Below are 16,131 nucleotides of genomic sequence, written 5' to 3' on the forward strand. Positions count from 1 at the left end.
AGACTTGTGAGGAGAGAAGGGTAAAGGAATAAATAAGATATTCCTGCCCTCAGCGGCCTGGATAATCTGTATTGGACTAACAGACTTGAATTTTCGTGACCGCCTTTTCCCCTCAAGTTTCCACTACCGGAGAAGATCCTCTGGGACTTGATTCTCAGCGAGGCTTGACCTTAGACATTTCAATTCCAGTGCGTTCCTCCCAGTGGGAATTCGGGGCCCGGCTTCGTGCGCACTGGGGGGACTCCCGGCCCGGCTCGCTGCCAGGAGCCTTCTGTACAAACGCGACCTTCTTTGAGGACTCAGCAATGAGCGTTCAGCTGGGTTCGAAGCGAGCTCCCAGCAGGCAACCATCGTGAGTGAAGGAAGAGAACCCGACCGTTTCTGGAATCAGCTTAGTGTTCACGCCGTTTGCGAGATTTCTCTGAAATAAGAAAGAAAAACGAAAGGGTTAAAAAGTTTAGCGACTTTGTGTGTTTCGTCGCCTATTTTAGTAAAATTCGCGAACTTTAGGACAGTTTTTCTTCTGGGAAAGACATACACTCGAAGGGCGTTTCTACTTTCCTAACCTACGTTCAGAGAGATTATGTCCTCATTTTGTCTTCTAGTGTTAAACTCAGTTAACACCCTGCCTGCAATAAGTGACTCCCCGCAAGTGGCAAAGACTGGGCTCTCCTGATGGTCGATCGCCAACCCCCTACCCCCAGTGCACTAAGAGAACTCTCATGATCATGCTGATACATGAATTATTTCAAACTTATTGAAGGAAATTTAATTGACTTCCTTAGAGGTTAACTCACACCAGATCTCAGATTCTGGTTATTTTATATTTTGAGTCGGAATTTCACTCTTGTTGCCCATGCTGGTGTGCAATGGCACGTTCTTGGCTCATTGCAACTTCTGCCTCTCGGTCCGCCTCTCAGGTTCAAGCGATTCTTCTGGCTTAGCCTCCCAAGTAATCCCAAGTAATCCTGGGATTACAGGAATGTGCCACCACGCCCGACTAATTTTTAGTAGAGACGAGGTTTCACTATGTTAGGCTGGTCTCGAACTCCTGACATCAGGTGATCCACCCGCCTCAGCCTCCCAAAATGCTGGTATTACAGGCGCGAACCACCGCGCCCAGATTCTGGTTATTTTGACAAGATAAAGGAAAGAGGAAGCAGAAACTAACATTTTAAGAATCTGGGCAGGGCGTGGTGGCTTACACCTGTAATCCCAGTACTTTGGAAGACCGAGGTAGACAGATCATCTGAGGTCAGAAGTTCGAACAGGGCGAAACCCTGTCTCTACTAAAAATACAAAAATTAGCCGGGCGTGGTGGCTCACGTCTGTAATCCCAGCACTTTGGGAGGCCGAGGCAGGCTGATCACCTGAGGTCAGGAGTTTAAGACCAGCCTGGCCAGCATGGCGAAACGCCATCTCTACTAAAAATATAAAAAATAGCCGGGCGTGGTGGCACACTCCTGCAGTTCCAGCTACTTGGGGGGGCTAAGGCAGGAGAATTGCTTGAACCCGGGAGGCGGTTTACAGTGAGCCGAGATCACGCCATTGCACTCCAGCCTAGGCAACAAGAGCAAAACTCTGTCTCAAAAAAAAAAAAAAAAAAAAAAAAAAAAGAACCTGATATATATACTACACATTTTACAGGTGTTATCTTCTATAACACTTCTTATATATAAATTCCTGAAATGCCCTGCGTGTCTAACTTTTAAATGCGTCTTCATCTGCAAATCTTGGTTTGCTGTCTCCTGCAGTCTATGCCTCATACTCCGTGAACTCCATGCAATCAGTCTCTCTCACTACTGGACTTTGCACCTGAGGTTCCCTCTAGCTGAAAAGCTTTGCGCTTGGCTTTGCCTAGTTAGTTATCTTTAGCTGGTGATTGGATCTCAGGGAAACTATTTTTTCTTTAGGAAAGACTTCCTTAAACTGCATTAATGAAAGTCCTATATTCCTCATAGTACCATGAGCTTTCTTCCCTTGCCAATTTTACATTTGTAAGTGTAATAACTAAATTGATGTCGGTCTCCCTGGAATGTAAGTTGCATTTGGACAGGAACAGTGTCTGTTCTTGCTCGTCAGTGAATCCATACTGCTTTGCCCTCAATGAATACCTTTAAATGTAAGCCTGAGCCCTTACCACGATTCTCTGAGTATTCTTTTTTTTTTTTTTTTTTTTTTGAGACGGAGTCTGGCTCTGTCGCCCAGGCTGGAGTGCAGTGGCGCGATCCTGGCTCACTGCAAGCTCCGCCTCCCGGGTTCACGCCATTCTCCTGCCTCAGCCTCCCGAGTAGCTGGGACTACAGGCGCCCACAACCGCGCCCGGCTAATTTTTTGTATTTTTAGTAGAGACGGGGTTTCACCGTGGTCTCGATCTCCTGACCTTGTGATCCGCCCGCCTCGGCCTCCCAAAGTGCTGGGATTACAGGCGTGAGCCACTGCGCCCGGCTCTCTGAGTATTCTTTTCCTAATTTTAAGTTGAAGCACCGAGGCTTGCAGCGACCATCTGTCTTGCCTAAGAGTGAAGGCAAGACAATGTACGATGGTACATTCCTTAATGTACCATTGGATGTGGGTATATTTTTAACAAATCTCCAAAGTTCTGATCTTTGTAATTCCCTAGAAACTAATAATGGAAATCACTAGAACAATAGTAATATCTACAATTTATTACCAGCCATTAAATCAAGTATTTAATGATTTTTCCTACGTAAACGAACAAAGCAAGCCTCAGGTGTAGGTGTAATTGTTACTTACAATCATTTGCCTTTCTTATAGATGCAGAGGTTGAGGAGTGGGGAGGTTAAATAATATAAATAACTTCCTCAAGCTCACACAAGTTATAGAACTTGGAACCAGTATTTCTATCCATGTGTGTCTGAGGTCAAAGTATTCCTCACGGTCGGTCGCGCTGGCTCACACCTGTAATCCCAGCACTTTGGGAGGCCAAGGCTGGTGAATCACGAGGTCAGGAGTTCGAGACCCGCCTGGCCAACATGATGAAACCCCGTCTCTACTAAAAATACAAAAAATTAACTGCGCGTAGTGGCGGGCGCCTGTTATTCCAGCTACTCGGGAGGCTGAGGCAGGAGAGTAGCTTGAACCCGGGAGGCGGAGGTTGCAGTGAGCCAAGATCGTGCCACTGCACTCCAGCTTGGATGACAGAGTGAGACTCCATCTCAAAAAAAAAAAAAAAAAAGTATTCCTCATTATTTCAGTTTTCTGGAAAAAGGAAGGGTCTATGAAAATACATGGGTATTAATAGGGTGAAACTGAGCATATAATATGAAAGTGATTTTTACAGTATAGGGAGAGGCAGAAAAAACTCAGTATAGAGATACTCTGAGGACATGGGGAGTTGCCAGAGATAACTGTTACAAATATTATGCTTGTAATTGGTACTACTTCCTGGAGAAAATGGGAAGTGCATATTTCAGAGTAAAAGGAGGATGTTTTTCATTTAAAAGAATTTGTATGAACAATGGTACCAATGCCCAGGAAATATTCCCTAATGCAAATTAAATGTATTGCTACCCTTGGATGTGGGTATTAGAGAAATTCTAGTCTGCCAGGCGCAGTGGCTCACACCTATAATCCCAGCAATTTGGGAGGCTGAGTTGGGCAGATCATCTGAGGTCAGGAGTTTGCGATCAACCTGGCAAACATGGCAAAACCGGGTCTCTATTAAAAATACAAAAAAAATTAGCCGGGCTTGGTGGCACTAATTCCAGCTACTCAGGAGGCTGAGGCAGGAGAATTGCTTGAACCCAAGAGGCAGAGGTTGAAATGAACGGAGATCACACCACTGCACTCCAGCCTGGGCAACAGGGTGAGACGCTGTCTCAAAAAAGAAAAAAGAAAAAAGAAAGAAAAAAAGAAAGAAATTCTAGTCAGATACATGGTTCTTTTGGTGAAAGCTGTTTGTTTTGGTAGCAAGAACCATTCCACTTCCCTTAGAGTCCTTTCCCTTTCCACATTTCAGCCTAATTTGCCTCCTTGCCCTCCTCAACTACACTGTCTTCCTCTAAGTCTCCCTGGAAGATCTAGGCAGGAAATCTGAATATCTGAGCTTCACTCTTGGTGTTTATTGTGTTGTGTCCCTGGGAAACTCAATGACCTCTCCGAATTCTATTTTCTAATCTGTGAAATGGGATAATGAAATCTGTATTCTAATGTATTTTCAGCAAATATTTATTGAATGTCACCCATATCTCTTCTAGGTATTAGTAATCTGACAGTAAACAAATATCTTGCCCTCATGGAGTTTGCATTCTCATAGGGAAGACAGACAATACACAAAATAAATAAGTTATATAGTGTGTTTTTAAAATGATCATAAGTGGGCCGGGCATGGTGGCTCATGCCTGTAATCCCAGTACTTTGGGAAGCGGAGGTGGGTGGATCATCTGAGATCAGGAGTTCAAGATGAGCCTGGCCCAACATGTTGAAACCCTGTCTCTACTAAAAATACAAAAATTAACAGGGCGTGGTGGCAAACACCTGTAATCTCAGCAACGCAGGAGGCTGAGGCAGGATGCTTGCTTGAGCTCAGGAGACAGAGGTTGCAGTGAGCCGAGATCATGCCACTGCATTCCAGCCTGGCAGACAGAGCAAGACTGTCAAAAAAACCCCAAAAAACCAAAAAAACAACAACAACAAAAACTGAACCCTGAGATATACTCATAGAACGATGAAGAAGAGCAGGAAGAACCAGCAAAAGAGAAGTTGAAGGAGACAATAAGTGGTGAAAAAATAGACAAATAGATCAATGACAAATAATAATGACAAATAGATCTAGAGAGACCAGAAATAGACCCGCACAAATATAGTAGTCAAGTAGTCAATCTTTGACAAAGAAGCAAAGTCAACACAATAGAGCAAAGATAGTCTTTTCAACAAATGGAAACAATCGAACAACTGAACTTCCACATGCAAAACAGTGAACCTAGACACAGACTTTACACCCTTCACAAATATTAACTCAAAATGGATCATAGCCCTAAATGTAAAATGCAAAACTGTTAAACTAAAATGTAACAGGAGAAAGCCTAGATGAAAATGGGTATGGCAATGATATTTTATGTTATTTTATTACTCAATTAGGAAATTTTATTGAAACAATGTGAGTGAATAATTTTTGCTGCAAGTTTACAACTATTTACAACTAATAAATTTTGCTGCAAGTTTACAACTATTAAGATATGATTATGAAAATGGGTTGATCACTAATGAATGGGTTTGTCATTAGAGACCAACCCATTTTTTAAACATAAAATGAAGGGTCAGGCATTCATTTTATGAGGTAGTTTAGTGAGCATAAACTACCTCAGTATCAATAAAATATATTTTTAAAATCAGAAATAATTAAAGTGACGCATATCTATTTTGTTTTTGTTATTAACTTCATGGGCACCCATGAAAGGATTCTTACGATTCTAATAATCTTACGATTGTCAGAAGTAATATATGGAGGAAGAAATAAGACAAAAGACCTACAAAAGGCCGGGCGCGGTGGTTCACGCCTGTAATCTCAGCACTTGGGAGGCCAAGGCAGGCGGATCACGAGTTCAGGAGATCGAGACCATCCTGGCTAACACGGTGAAACCCCGTCTCTACTAAAAATACAAAGAATTAGCCGGTCGTGGTGGCATATGCCTGTAGTCTCAGCTACTCGGGAGGCTGAGGCAGGAGAATTGCTTTATCTGGGGGGGTGGATGTTGCAGTGAGCTGTCGCCACTGCACTCCAGCCTGGGCGACAGAGCGAGACTCCGTCTCAAAAAAACAAAACAAAACAAAAAACAAAACCTAAGACAGTTGCTCATAAAGAAAGCAACAAAGCTAAGACTCCCACTCAGAGAGTGGGCAGTAGTCCTCTCATTGGGGGCAGGCCAAAAGGAGGACTCCCATGGAACCTAGCTTGGGTCCCAGTTGGCAGAACAATATAAACAGATGTTCTGCTGGGTGACTCGAATAATTCTTATTTTTATATGCAATCTTTCAGAAAAGAACTATAATAATTATGATGTGATATTATTCTAGAGAATAATTGATATTTTTACTTTATTAACCTTTTTCTTGTGTGCATACAAACATGCACACATACACAGTTTTGGAGGAAAAGACAGTTATAGTTCATAGTTTACTACAAATGCATATTATCCAACCCGATAGAAATTTACTACAAATGCATATCATACAATTCGATAGAAATCTATGTGCTCCAGAATGTACAGAAGGTATGCAATGTTCCAGAGAGTGTCATTGTCAGCTCTGGTTTTTTGTTTTGTTTAAAGACAAGGTTTCATTCTGTCATCCTAGTGCAGTGGTGTGATTAGGGCTCACTGAAACCTCTGCCTCCCAGGCTCTAGCCATCCTTCCACATCAGCCTCCCAAGTAGCTGGGGCTACAGGTGTGTTCCACCACACATGGCTAAGCAATCACTTTTTAGATAAAACAGCAAAGGTATATCCCATGAAAGAAGTAATAAGCTTCATTAAAATTTAAAATTCTACTCTGCTAGAGACAATATCAAAAGAGTAAGAAGACAAACCACAGATTAAAGAAAATATTTGCAAAAAGCATATGTAATGAACAACTTATTCAAAATATGCAAAGGACTCTTAAAACTAAACAGCAGGAACACAACCCAATCAAAAAATGGGCTAAAGACCCTAACATATACCTTGCTAAAGAAGATATGCAGATGGCCAATGAGCATAAGAAAAGATGCTCCACATTATATGTAAACAGAGAAATGCAATATTGTTTTAATCGTATTATACCATTTACTACCCACCTATTAGAATGGCCAAAATCTGGAACACTGACCACACCTATGCTGGTGAGGATATGGAGCAACAGGAACTCTCATTCATCGCTGGTGGGAATGCAAAATTGTACAGCTACTTTGGAAGACAGTTTGGTGGTTTCTTACAACACTAGACATATTTTTATTATATGATCCAGCAATCATACTCCTTGGCAACTATCCAAAGGAGCTGAAAACATGTCTACACAAAAACCTGCACATAAATGTTTATGGAAGTTTTATTCATAATTGCCAAAAGTTGGAAGTAACCAATATGTCTTTCAGTAGGTAAATGAATAAATATACTATGGTACATTAGATAATGGAATATTATTCAGCCCTAAAAATAAATGAGTTATTAAAGCACGAAAAGACGTGGAGGAATGCTTATTACTAAGTGGAAGACAAACAGGAAAATTGTTACCCTAAAGTCAATTGAAGAAAGTGTTGTAAGAAGGAGAATGTATTAAAAGCTGCAGCTATCCCAAGTAAGGTGAGGACTGGGAAATTATTTTAGCCATGTGGAGATAATTGGCGACCTTGTCAAGGGATAATAGGATCACTGACAGTCCTTCAGAGGCTGGTAGGTGGATGAATGTGGTGATAGATGTGCGTGGAAGGTCTCTCCTGATTGTGAAGTAGGAAGTAAAGTCATCAATTGACCACAAGGATGGGAGAGGAGGTGTTGGAGCACTGGGATGAGAGATATGAAATAGTGACAATTTTTTTTTTTTTTTTTTAGATGGAGTCTCACTGTCTGTCACCCAGGCTGGAGGGTAGTGGCACCATCTCAGCTCACTGCAACCTCCATCTCCCGGGTTCAAGTGATTCTCCTGCCTCAGCCTCCCAAGTAGCTGGGATTACAGGCACGCACCATCACACCTGGCTAATTTTTTTGTATTTTTAGTAGACACGGGGTTTCGACATGTTGGCCAGGCTGGTCTCGAACTCCTGACCTCAGATGATCCCCCCCCCCCCCACCGCCCCCGGCTCGGCCTCCAAAATGCTGGGATTACAGGCTTGGGCCACTGCATCTGGCTGAAATAGTGACTTAGAACAAGAGGATTGGGAGTGGACTAATCCAATTGCGTATGGTACAATTTGCCTGGTAGCCTTGAGGACCTACTTGAGATTTATTGTCATGAATTTAAAGTGAGATCTGTCAACTGATTTTATGTTTTTCTTCCGCCATGTTTAGCTGCCCTGGTTGTGGCTTTGCCAAAGGGGTACAAAGTGGGAGAGGCAGGGAAATTGACAGTGTAGCAATCCAACAACTGAACTTCCACATGCAAAACAGTGAACCTAGACACAGACTTTACACCCTTCACAAGTATTAACTCAAAATGGATCATAGCCCTAAATGTAAAATGCAAAACTGCTAAACTAAAATACAACAGGAGAAAGCCTAGATGAAAATGGATATGGCAATGATATTTTATTTTATTTTATTACTCAGAAAATTTTATTGAAACAATGTGAGTGACTTTAATATGTGCTGGGTAAGGAGAGAAGAAAAAGCATGAACCGGAGGGAGGAACAGGGAACAGACAATTGAGTCTCTGGGGATTTGTTCCAGCAACAAAAGCAGCCACTGAACACCAAACAAATTTTCGATGCATAGAGAGTCAGATAATAGGTAAAGATTAAGACACTATTATGTCTCCCAGGAGCTTCTTGTTGAAAGAGAGAGACAAATATATAAAAAGTGACAAACACAAACATGGAGGCATTAACCTGCTGTGGGAACCTTAAAGCGTGAGAGAGTCAAAGAGCCTAACACGACTTACTAAGAGACAAAGCGGGTTCCCGAGGCTGTGATGGCCGAGTGGTTAAGGCGTTGGACTCGAAATCCAATGGGGATTCCCCGCGCAGGTTCAAATCCTGCTCACAGCGTCGCTGTTTTCTGGTTGGGTTTCCAATTTGCTTTCATCATTCCCCGCCCCCCAGGAGTTAGCGTTCCTGAGGACGGAAAGCTGTGAGTGCTATCGCTGTGGCTTTTACAGCGCGCACACTTGTGAAAATGTACATCAAGAAGTAACGTTACTCGGAAGCCTGAGGCTAGAGAATCGCTTGAACCTGGGAGGCGAAGGTTGTAGTGAGCTGAAGTCGCGCCACTGCACTCCAGCCTGGGCGATAGAGTGAGACTGTCTCAAAGAAAAATAAAATATTGGTTGTCTTACGTCTAATCATAATGGCACAGACGAGACAGGTGCAATGTTGAAAATATAAGGAATACAATTTCCCTTTTAGATTAATAGTATGACAGCTTTCTTAAAGCACTCTCAGGCAGCAATCTTTACTTCGTACTTGTCCTGATCTCACAGCTGGTGGGAGCCAAAAAATTTAGGATGATAACAATCCATCATATGTATTAGCTGCTCTTCAAAGCGTTTTGTATCAACGAGGAAACGGAGGCACAAAGAGGATACATTTTGGTTTCTGACTACCTTCTTAAACCCATACGAAACTTCGTCTCCTTATAAAAGCGCTTCGTCATTTTCCACTACTTTGCCTACTTTGCCTACTTTGAACAGCTATGCAAGTAAAGTTCCTTGTTTCTAAGTTTCCATGTCAAATGTGATTCTGAAAAAAGTGTACTTTCCTGAATTCTTGCCTCCTTGTTAAATTTGAGTGTCTTCATCTGCTACTTTGAGTTGTAATACCGTTTTACAATAAACTTCTCCCTAGTGAGTGAGTACTTGTTTTTTCCTTTTGGATAAGAGGAAAAAACTATGACTAATGCCTCCAGAAATGTATTACAAAGCACTTTACTTTTTGCAATATCTAAATTTAAAATAATACAGATTGCTCATTACTGATCCACATACATCGTTAGTGCCCTATGTAAGTATATTAAAAATGAAGTTCAGGCCAGGCGCAGGGGCTCACGCCTGTAATCCCAGCACTTTGGGAGGCCGAGGCGGGCGGATCACCTGAGGTAGGAAGTTCAAGATCAGCCTGACCAACATGGAGAAACCCCGTCTCTACAAAAAATACAAAATTAGCCGGGCATGGCGGCACATGCCTGTAATCCCAGCTACTTGGGAGGCTGAGGCAGGGGAATCGCTTGAACCCAGGAGGCAGAGGTTGCAGTGAGCCGAGATCGCGCCACTGCACTCCAGCCTGGGCAACAAGAGCCAAACTCCGACTCAAAAAAAAAAAAAAAAAAAATTCAGGTAAAAGCAGCTGATTGGCCTGAAAAATAAGTTACAAAAAGCTCAAAAGTAGGCACACACATAAAAGGGAAGATAGAAACACTAATATTGCTTTGAAGACATTCATCTTAGCACATATATAGTGTTTCAAATATGAAAATTGGTCATTATTTTCAATAAAGACACTTTATGTGAATGTCTATTATGCCAACAAACTACAAAAGAAAACATGGTTTCCTAGAATCAGTGCGGTTTTGGGGTTTTAATCGCTACCTAAATAAAGATACAATCTTTTTTTTTTTTTTTTCCATGACCCCAATAGTATAATACAACATAATTATGAAAAGAGTAACAGTAAAAACGACTTACGGGCACGGGCCAGTGGCGCAATGGATAACGCGTCTGACTACGGATCAGAAGATTCTAGGTTCGACTCCTGGCTGGCTCGCTTGTGCTCACCATTTTCCTTCTTCAAAGCCGTATTAACAATCCCGTGAATGTCCTTGTCCAGAGTGGTGCTGTTACTTGAATGTGAAAGAGACAAGAGTCGAAGAAGCCAACCTACAAGATTTTGTTGCTACCTTTCATCTCTTTCTCAACTTGAGAAGGGAGAAAGGAGAAAAAGACCATTAGAAAGCTTAAAAATCAAAGAAACTTAAAAAAATTTTTTTTCCACGTAAATCTTCTTCATCAGTGTTTTTTTTTTTTTCCATTGGGAGAGGTTCACACTCCTGGCGTCTCTAAGGCACAGTTTTTTCCCTGGGCATGACTGTTGTCAAAAAGAAAGGGGACATCTGAAGAAACGTTGAATCATAAAGGCAGGGCTGTGGCGGATGCGGGATGCAAGCTGCTCCTTGCGTCAGTTGGGCCCCCTACACAGAGCTCAACTGTGAAGTCGGTGGACCCAACTCAGCCTCAACATGGCCCGCATCCAGCACTCCCGCCACGGGCTTCTAACCCGCCTCCCAGGTCCCCACCACTTTTCCTCCGCCCTGAGATCCTCAAGAAATAGAAGACAGGAGAATCGGCAGGGACAAAGATAGATAGACAGACAGATGATTGATTGATAGATAAATAGATAGATAGATAGATAGATAGATAGATAGATAGATAGATAGATAAATAGATAGACAGACAGACATCCCAGAAGAAGATGAGTGTGGAAGGTGGCAGCTTTGGGGCGGTGTCTGAACAGATGGACCTCCTTTCTCAGCGACGAGGAAGATGGTGGAGGAGAGAGAGGCTGGGAGGCAACCAGAGTCAAGCGGGGGAAAATTCCTCAAACTAAACCAAAAGAGCATCTTAATATGTGGCTCGGTTTCCGAACGTATAGCTTGGATCTTCGCTCTGCATCTCAGGTGAGTTTACTAAAGTTACTTACCAGTGTGCACTGTCAGCGGCATTGCGGGTAAACAAATGAAACCACAAACCTGGTAGTCCAGGTGTGTTGGGCTGTGGACGGGTCGAACGGAGAATTGGCGATTCTTAAAACACCGCATTCACTTCCATGCTCTTTAAGCTAAAGGGGGGAAATTTTTCGTGAAAGCCAGTGGCAGCCTCACGTGGAGTGGACATTTATTTGCCTTGGAAACTGCCTGGGGTCAGAAAAAAAGAATGAAGCACAGCTGTTACGGGAAACAAAACCTCGCATCTTGCTATACTATTAGTACCACACTCTCACCAAGTCACTGGCCACTCCGAACCTGCTTCCCTTTCCCTACCGAAACTCGTTTAAAGCGTCAAAATAATATCGTCTCCCTTTGAATATTGAGAATGAAAAAAAAATTGAAAAAAGTGTATATTGCTTCCTAACGTTTCACTAAAACCTAAGCAGGCAATTGTCATACCTCTTCTTAATTTCCCATTCCCTAAAACACACCCATCTAGCTGCCACACTACTCCACTATTTTCTTCAATACATTCTTCTCTAATGCTTGCATCTTTTCTGTTGTTCTTTGTTTTGGGACGGAGTTTCGCTCCTGTTGCCCAGGCTGGGGAACTATGGCGCGGTCTCATCTCACCGCAACCTACGCCTCCCGGGCTCAAGTGATTCTCCTGCCTCAGCCTCCCGAGTAGCTGGGATTACAGGCATGAGCCCAGCTTATTTTGTATTTTTAATAGAGACCATGTTGGTCAGGCTGGTCTCCAACTCCTAACCTCAAATGATCCCCCCGCCTCGGCCTCCCAAAGTACTGGGATTATAGGTACCAGCCCCTGCGACGGGCCTGTTCTTTTTACTTTTTACAATAAAGGGAAACGAAAAATAGCCTTCTCGCTGGATGAATAAGGCCGCGTCTTAATTTTGGATTCAGGGCAGCGGTTATTCGACAGGCTTAAGTTAAAAGGTCGTCATTACGACAATGCAGTGGCCCGTACGGGGATCGAACCCGCGACCTTGGCGTTATTAGCACCACGCTCTAACCAACTGAGCTAACCGGCCACATAGATATTGCTGGGTTTTGAGGGAAGACATATATAACTTGATTGACATTTTTGTTTTTCTAAATAAAACAGCTTCTTTTTTCTTTCTTACTCCTTTCAAAAGAGACCTTTAAGACTATATTCACAGACTTTAGCAAGGAAGTCCAAACTATTTTAACTCTGAGCCAGACCAGAAAATCTGCGGAGAATCCACGGAGAAATTTTTGACAGACGATGTGGAAAAAGCACTATAATAGGATTTTCAATGGTGAGTGAAGGTAACCTCCTCTTTTTATTTTATTTTTGTTGTTGTTAGGCAGCAATTTTTTTTTTTTTTTTTTTTTTTTTTTTTTTTTTTTTTTTTTAAACAGCGCTTCTCCTTGCGGGGTATGGCTAATTCAAAGGCAGTAAGCCCAGAGTAGGCAGCTGTCTCTTTTTAGAGGCACGTCAGCATACTGGATCGCAAGTTGCAAACTTTCCTTTAGTGACTTGTAACTTAAGGACCTATTATTTTCAAGTTGGTTCAAGAAAGCGCCGCTGAAAGGAAGGTGAATGGGGTTGAGGGAAGGAGCCGGGCCTTCTCGGTGTCTCTGAAGTCACAAACGTAAGCATTGATGTCATTGGCGAAGATATCCAGGGGTGGAAACTGAGGTAGCCCAGCAGTACCGGAATCCCATAGTAAACCTGGTACGTTTTTTGAGGGTGGTAGAAAAGGGCTACAGAGGTTTGCAGAAGGGCAAGATTGTGGTGGCACTCCGCTAGGTATTAAGGCTCATTTAACAGCACTTGTGTGTCACTCAAATTCCAACTTGGGAACCGAAGGATTTCAGCCGGAGTTGGAGAGGCCAGAATAAGTGACATGCGCTCTTTCATCCTTGGTCACGCTACTGGTTTTACCACCTGGATACAAGTTGAAAGAAACCTCTTGCAGCGTCAGGAACTCTCTCTCTGCATGTCCTGGAGTTTCCTTTGTGTTTTTGGAACTTTCAAGATCACTGACTCCTAACAAACTTTTAACGAATATATTAGCAGTTAAATGAATCAATAAGTAACGATTTTGTTGATTCTAAAACTGACGCTGGCGCGAGGAAGAAGTGTTGGAATTCTAGTGTTACTCTTAATGTATTCAACGGTTACAGACCGAAGTACCACCAGGAGCTTCGATGTTTTATTCTTCTAGTCCTCAAGAGCTTTTATCCTAGGTGTCAAGAACTGAGGCTTCTACTTGCTCAAAAATAACCTGAAAGGAAACTCTCTGATACAGTTCCTGCAGTCACACATCCTCTTCACCCGTCCCAATGAATTACATTCTGGCTTTCGAGGATCCCTCTTGCACATTCCGACTGGTGTTTATAGACCTTCGAAGTTCACATGTAGGCCGGGCGCGGTGGCTCAAGCCTGTAATCCCAGCACTTTGGGAGGCCGAGACGGGCGGATCACGAGGTCAGGAGATCGAGACCATCCTGGCTAACACAGTGAAACCCCGTCTCTACTAAAAATACAAAAACTTAGCCGGGCGAGGTGGCAGGCGCCTGTAGTCCCAGCTACTCGGGAGGCTGAGGCAGGAGAATGGCGTAAACCCGGGAGGCGGAGCTTGCAGTGAGCTGAGATCTGGCCACTGCACTCCAGCCTGGGTGACAGAGCGAGACTCCGTCTCAAAAAAAAAAAAAAAAAAAAAAGGAATTGTGTTTACTTTATTATTCTTATTATTCTTTTCCTTTCTTGAGACAGGGTGTCTCTCTGTTGCCCCAGCTGAAGTGTAGCTCACTGCAACTTTGAACTCTTGGGTCAAGGAATCCTCCCACCTCAACCTCTTGAGTGGCTGGGACTACAGATGTGTTATTAACATTAACATCTTGCATTAATGTGGTACGTTGGTTGCAATTAATGAATCAACATTAATACAATATCAACCAGTCGCAGTGGCTCATTCCTATAATCCCAGCACATTGGGAGGCCTAGGTGGACGAGTTTGAGACCAGCCTGGCCAACATGGAGGAACCCTGTCTCTATTAAAAATACAAAAATTAGCTGGGTGTGGTGGCCGGTGCCTATAATCCCAGCTACTCGGGAGGCTGAGGCAGGAGAATTGCTTCGACCCGGGAGGCAGAGGTTGCAGTGAGCTGAGATCATGCCACTGCACTCCAGCCTGGGCAACAGAGCAAGACTCTGTCTTGAAACTAAAAGACAAAAAACAAACAAACAAAATATGCATGTAAAGTTCCTCTATGTCTTTTAATGACTTTATAGCTGATTTCTTTTTTTTTTTTTTTTTTTTGAGACGGAGTCTTGCTCTGTCACCCAGGCTGGAGTGCAGTGGCCGGATCTCAGCTCACTGCAAGCTCCGCCTCCCGGGTTTACGCCATTCTCCTGCCTCAGCCTCCCGAGTAGCTGGGACTACAGGCGCCCGCCACCGCGCCCGGCTAGTTTTTTTTTTTGTATTTTTAGTAGAGACGGGGTTTCACCGTGTTAGCCAGGATGGTCTCGATCTCCTGACCTCGTGATCCGCCCGCCTCGGCCTCCCAAAGTGCTGGGATTACAGGCTTGAGCCACCGCGCCCGGCCTATAGCTGATTTCTTTTTGTCACTGAACAATATTTCATTGTATAGATATACCACAGCTTGTTCATCTATTCACCTATTGAAGGACAGCTTGGTTGCTTCCAAGTTTTGAAAATTATGAATAAAGTTGTTATAAACACTCATGTGCAGGTTTTTTGTGGACTTAAGTTCTTTAATTCTTTGGGTAAGTATTAAGGAGTGCAATTGCTGAATTTTATGGTAAAAGTATATTTAGCTTTTTAAGAAACTGCCAAATTGTCTTTCAAAGAGGTGGTACCATTTTGCATTTCCACCAGCAATGAATGAGAGCTGGTGTCGTTCCACATCCTCACCAGCATTTGGTGTTGTCAGTGTTCTGGATTTTGGCCATTTTAATAGGTATGTTGTGTTATCTCATTTTTTAAAATTTGAATCTCCCTGAACATATACTGTGGAGCATCTTTTCATATGTATATTAATCACCTATATATCTTCTTTGGTGAAGTGACTGTTAAGGTCTTTGGCCATTTTTTCATGGGATTGTGTTCTTACTGAGGAGTTTTAAGATCTCTTTGTGTATTTTGAATAACAGTACTTTATCTGATATGTCTTTTGCATGTATTTTCTCCCAGTCTGCTGCTTGTATTTTCATTGTCTTGGTGTTATAGTGTTTTTGATCACTAGCAGGTCTTTTTGGTTCTTTCTAAGAATTTCCATCTCTCCGCTTACATGGCCCATGTGTTCTTGTATGCTGTCATCTTATTCTTAGTATCTTAATCAGTTGTTTCAAATTCCTGGTCTGAGAATTCCAACATCCCTGTCATATTTGAGTCTGGTTCTGACGCTTGCTCTCTCTCTTTAAACTGTGTATTTTGTCTTTTTTTTTTTTTTTTTAATGTCTTGTTATTTTTTTCTTGATAGCAGGACATGCTGTACTGGGTAAAATGAGCTGCTGCAAGCAGGCCTTTAGTAATGTGGTGACAAAGTGTGGAGGGAGAAAAGCATTCTGTAGTCTCACAAGTAGGTCTCAGTCTATTAGTGAGCCTGTGTCTCTGGACTGTGAGCTTTAAACATGCTTTTTAGGTTTTTCCCCACTTTCGGTGGTACTGGATGGCTAGAGTGGGCTGGAGTTATTTCCCTTCCCGTAGATCCATCGGGCTCTTGATAAAACCCCAGCAGGTTAGATTGAGATTAAATGGTTTCTCCT

General features: G+C 42.8%; 2 long non-coding RNA genes and 3 other non-coding genes across 5 annotated transcripts; 3 read left to right on the plus strand and 2 right to left on the minus strand.

Annotated features, from left to right (window-relative positions):
- Positions 1–36: 36 nt before the first annotated feature.
- LOC105491654 (uncharacterized) lies at positions 37–10,710 on the minus strand. Its single transcript, XR_011623920.1, has 2 exons — positions 10,423–10,710; positions 37–421 (listed from the first exon to the last, which is right to left on the minus strand). It is a non-coding gene; the product is annotated as an uncharacterized lncRNA (long non-coding RNA).
- TRNAS-CGA (transfer RNA serine (anticodon CGA)) lies at positions 8,620–8,701 on the plus strand. The gene has a single exon. It is a non-coding gene; the product is annotated as a tRNA-Ser (tRNA).
- On the plus strand, positions 10,339–10,411 carry TRNAR-ACG (transfer RNA arginine (anticodon ACG)). Its single transcript has one exon. It is a non-coding gene; the product is annotated as a tRNA-Arg (tRNA).
- A 120-nt stretch (positions 10,711–10,830) lies between the features above and the next one.
- On the plus strand, positions 10,831–14,641 carry LOC139363477 (uncharacterized). The gene is made up of 3 exons (XR_011623921.1): positions 10,831–11,321; positions 12,509–12,652; positions 12,903–14,641. It is a non-coding gene; the product is annotated as an uncharacterized lncRNA (long non-coding RNA).
- Positions 12,330–12,403, minus strand: TRNAI-AAU (transfer RNA isoleucine (anticodon AAU)). Its single transcript has one exon. It is a non-coding gene; the product is annotated as a tRNA-Ile (tRNA).
- Positions 14,642–16,131: the final 1,490 nt, after the last annotated feature.

The sequence above is a fragment of the Macaca nemestrina genome, chromosome 5, assembly GCF_043159975.1.
Source record: "Macaca nemestrina isolate mMacNem1 chromosome 5, mMacNem.hap1, whole genome shotgun sequence".
Taxonomy (NCBI): Eukaryota; Metazoa; Chordata; class Mammalia; order Primates; family Cercopithecidae; genus Macaca; species Macaca nemestrina.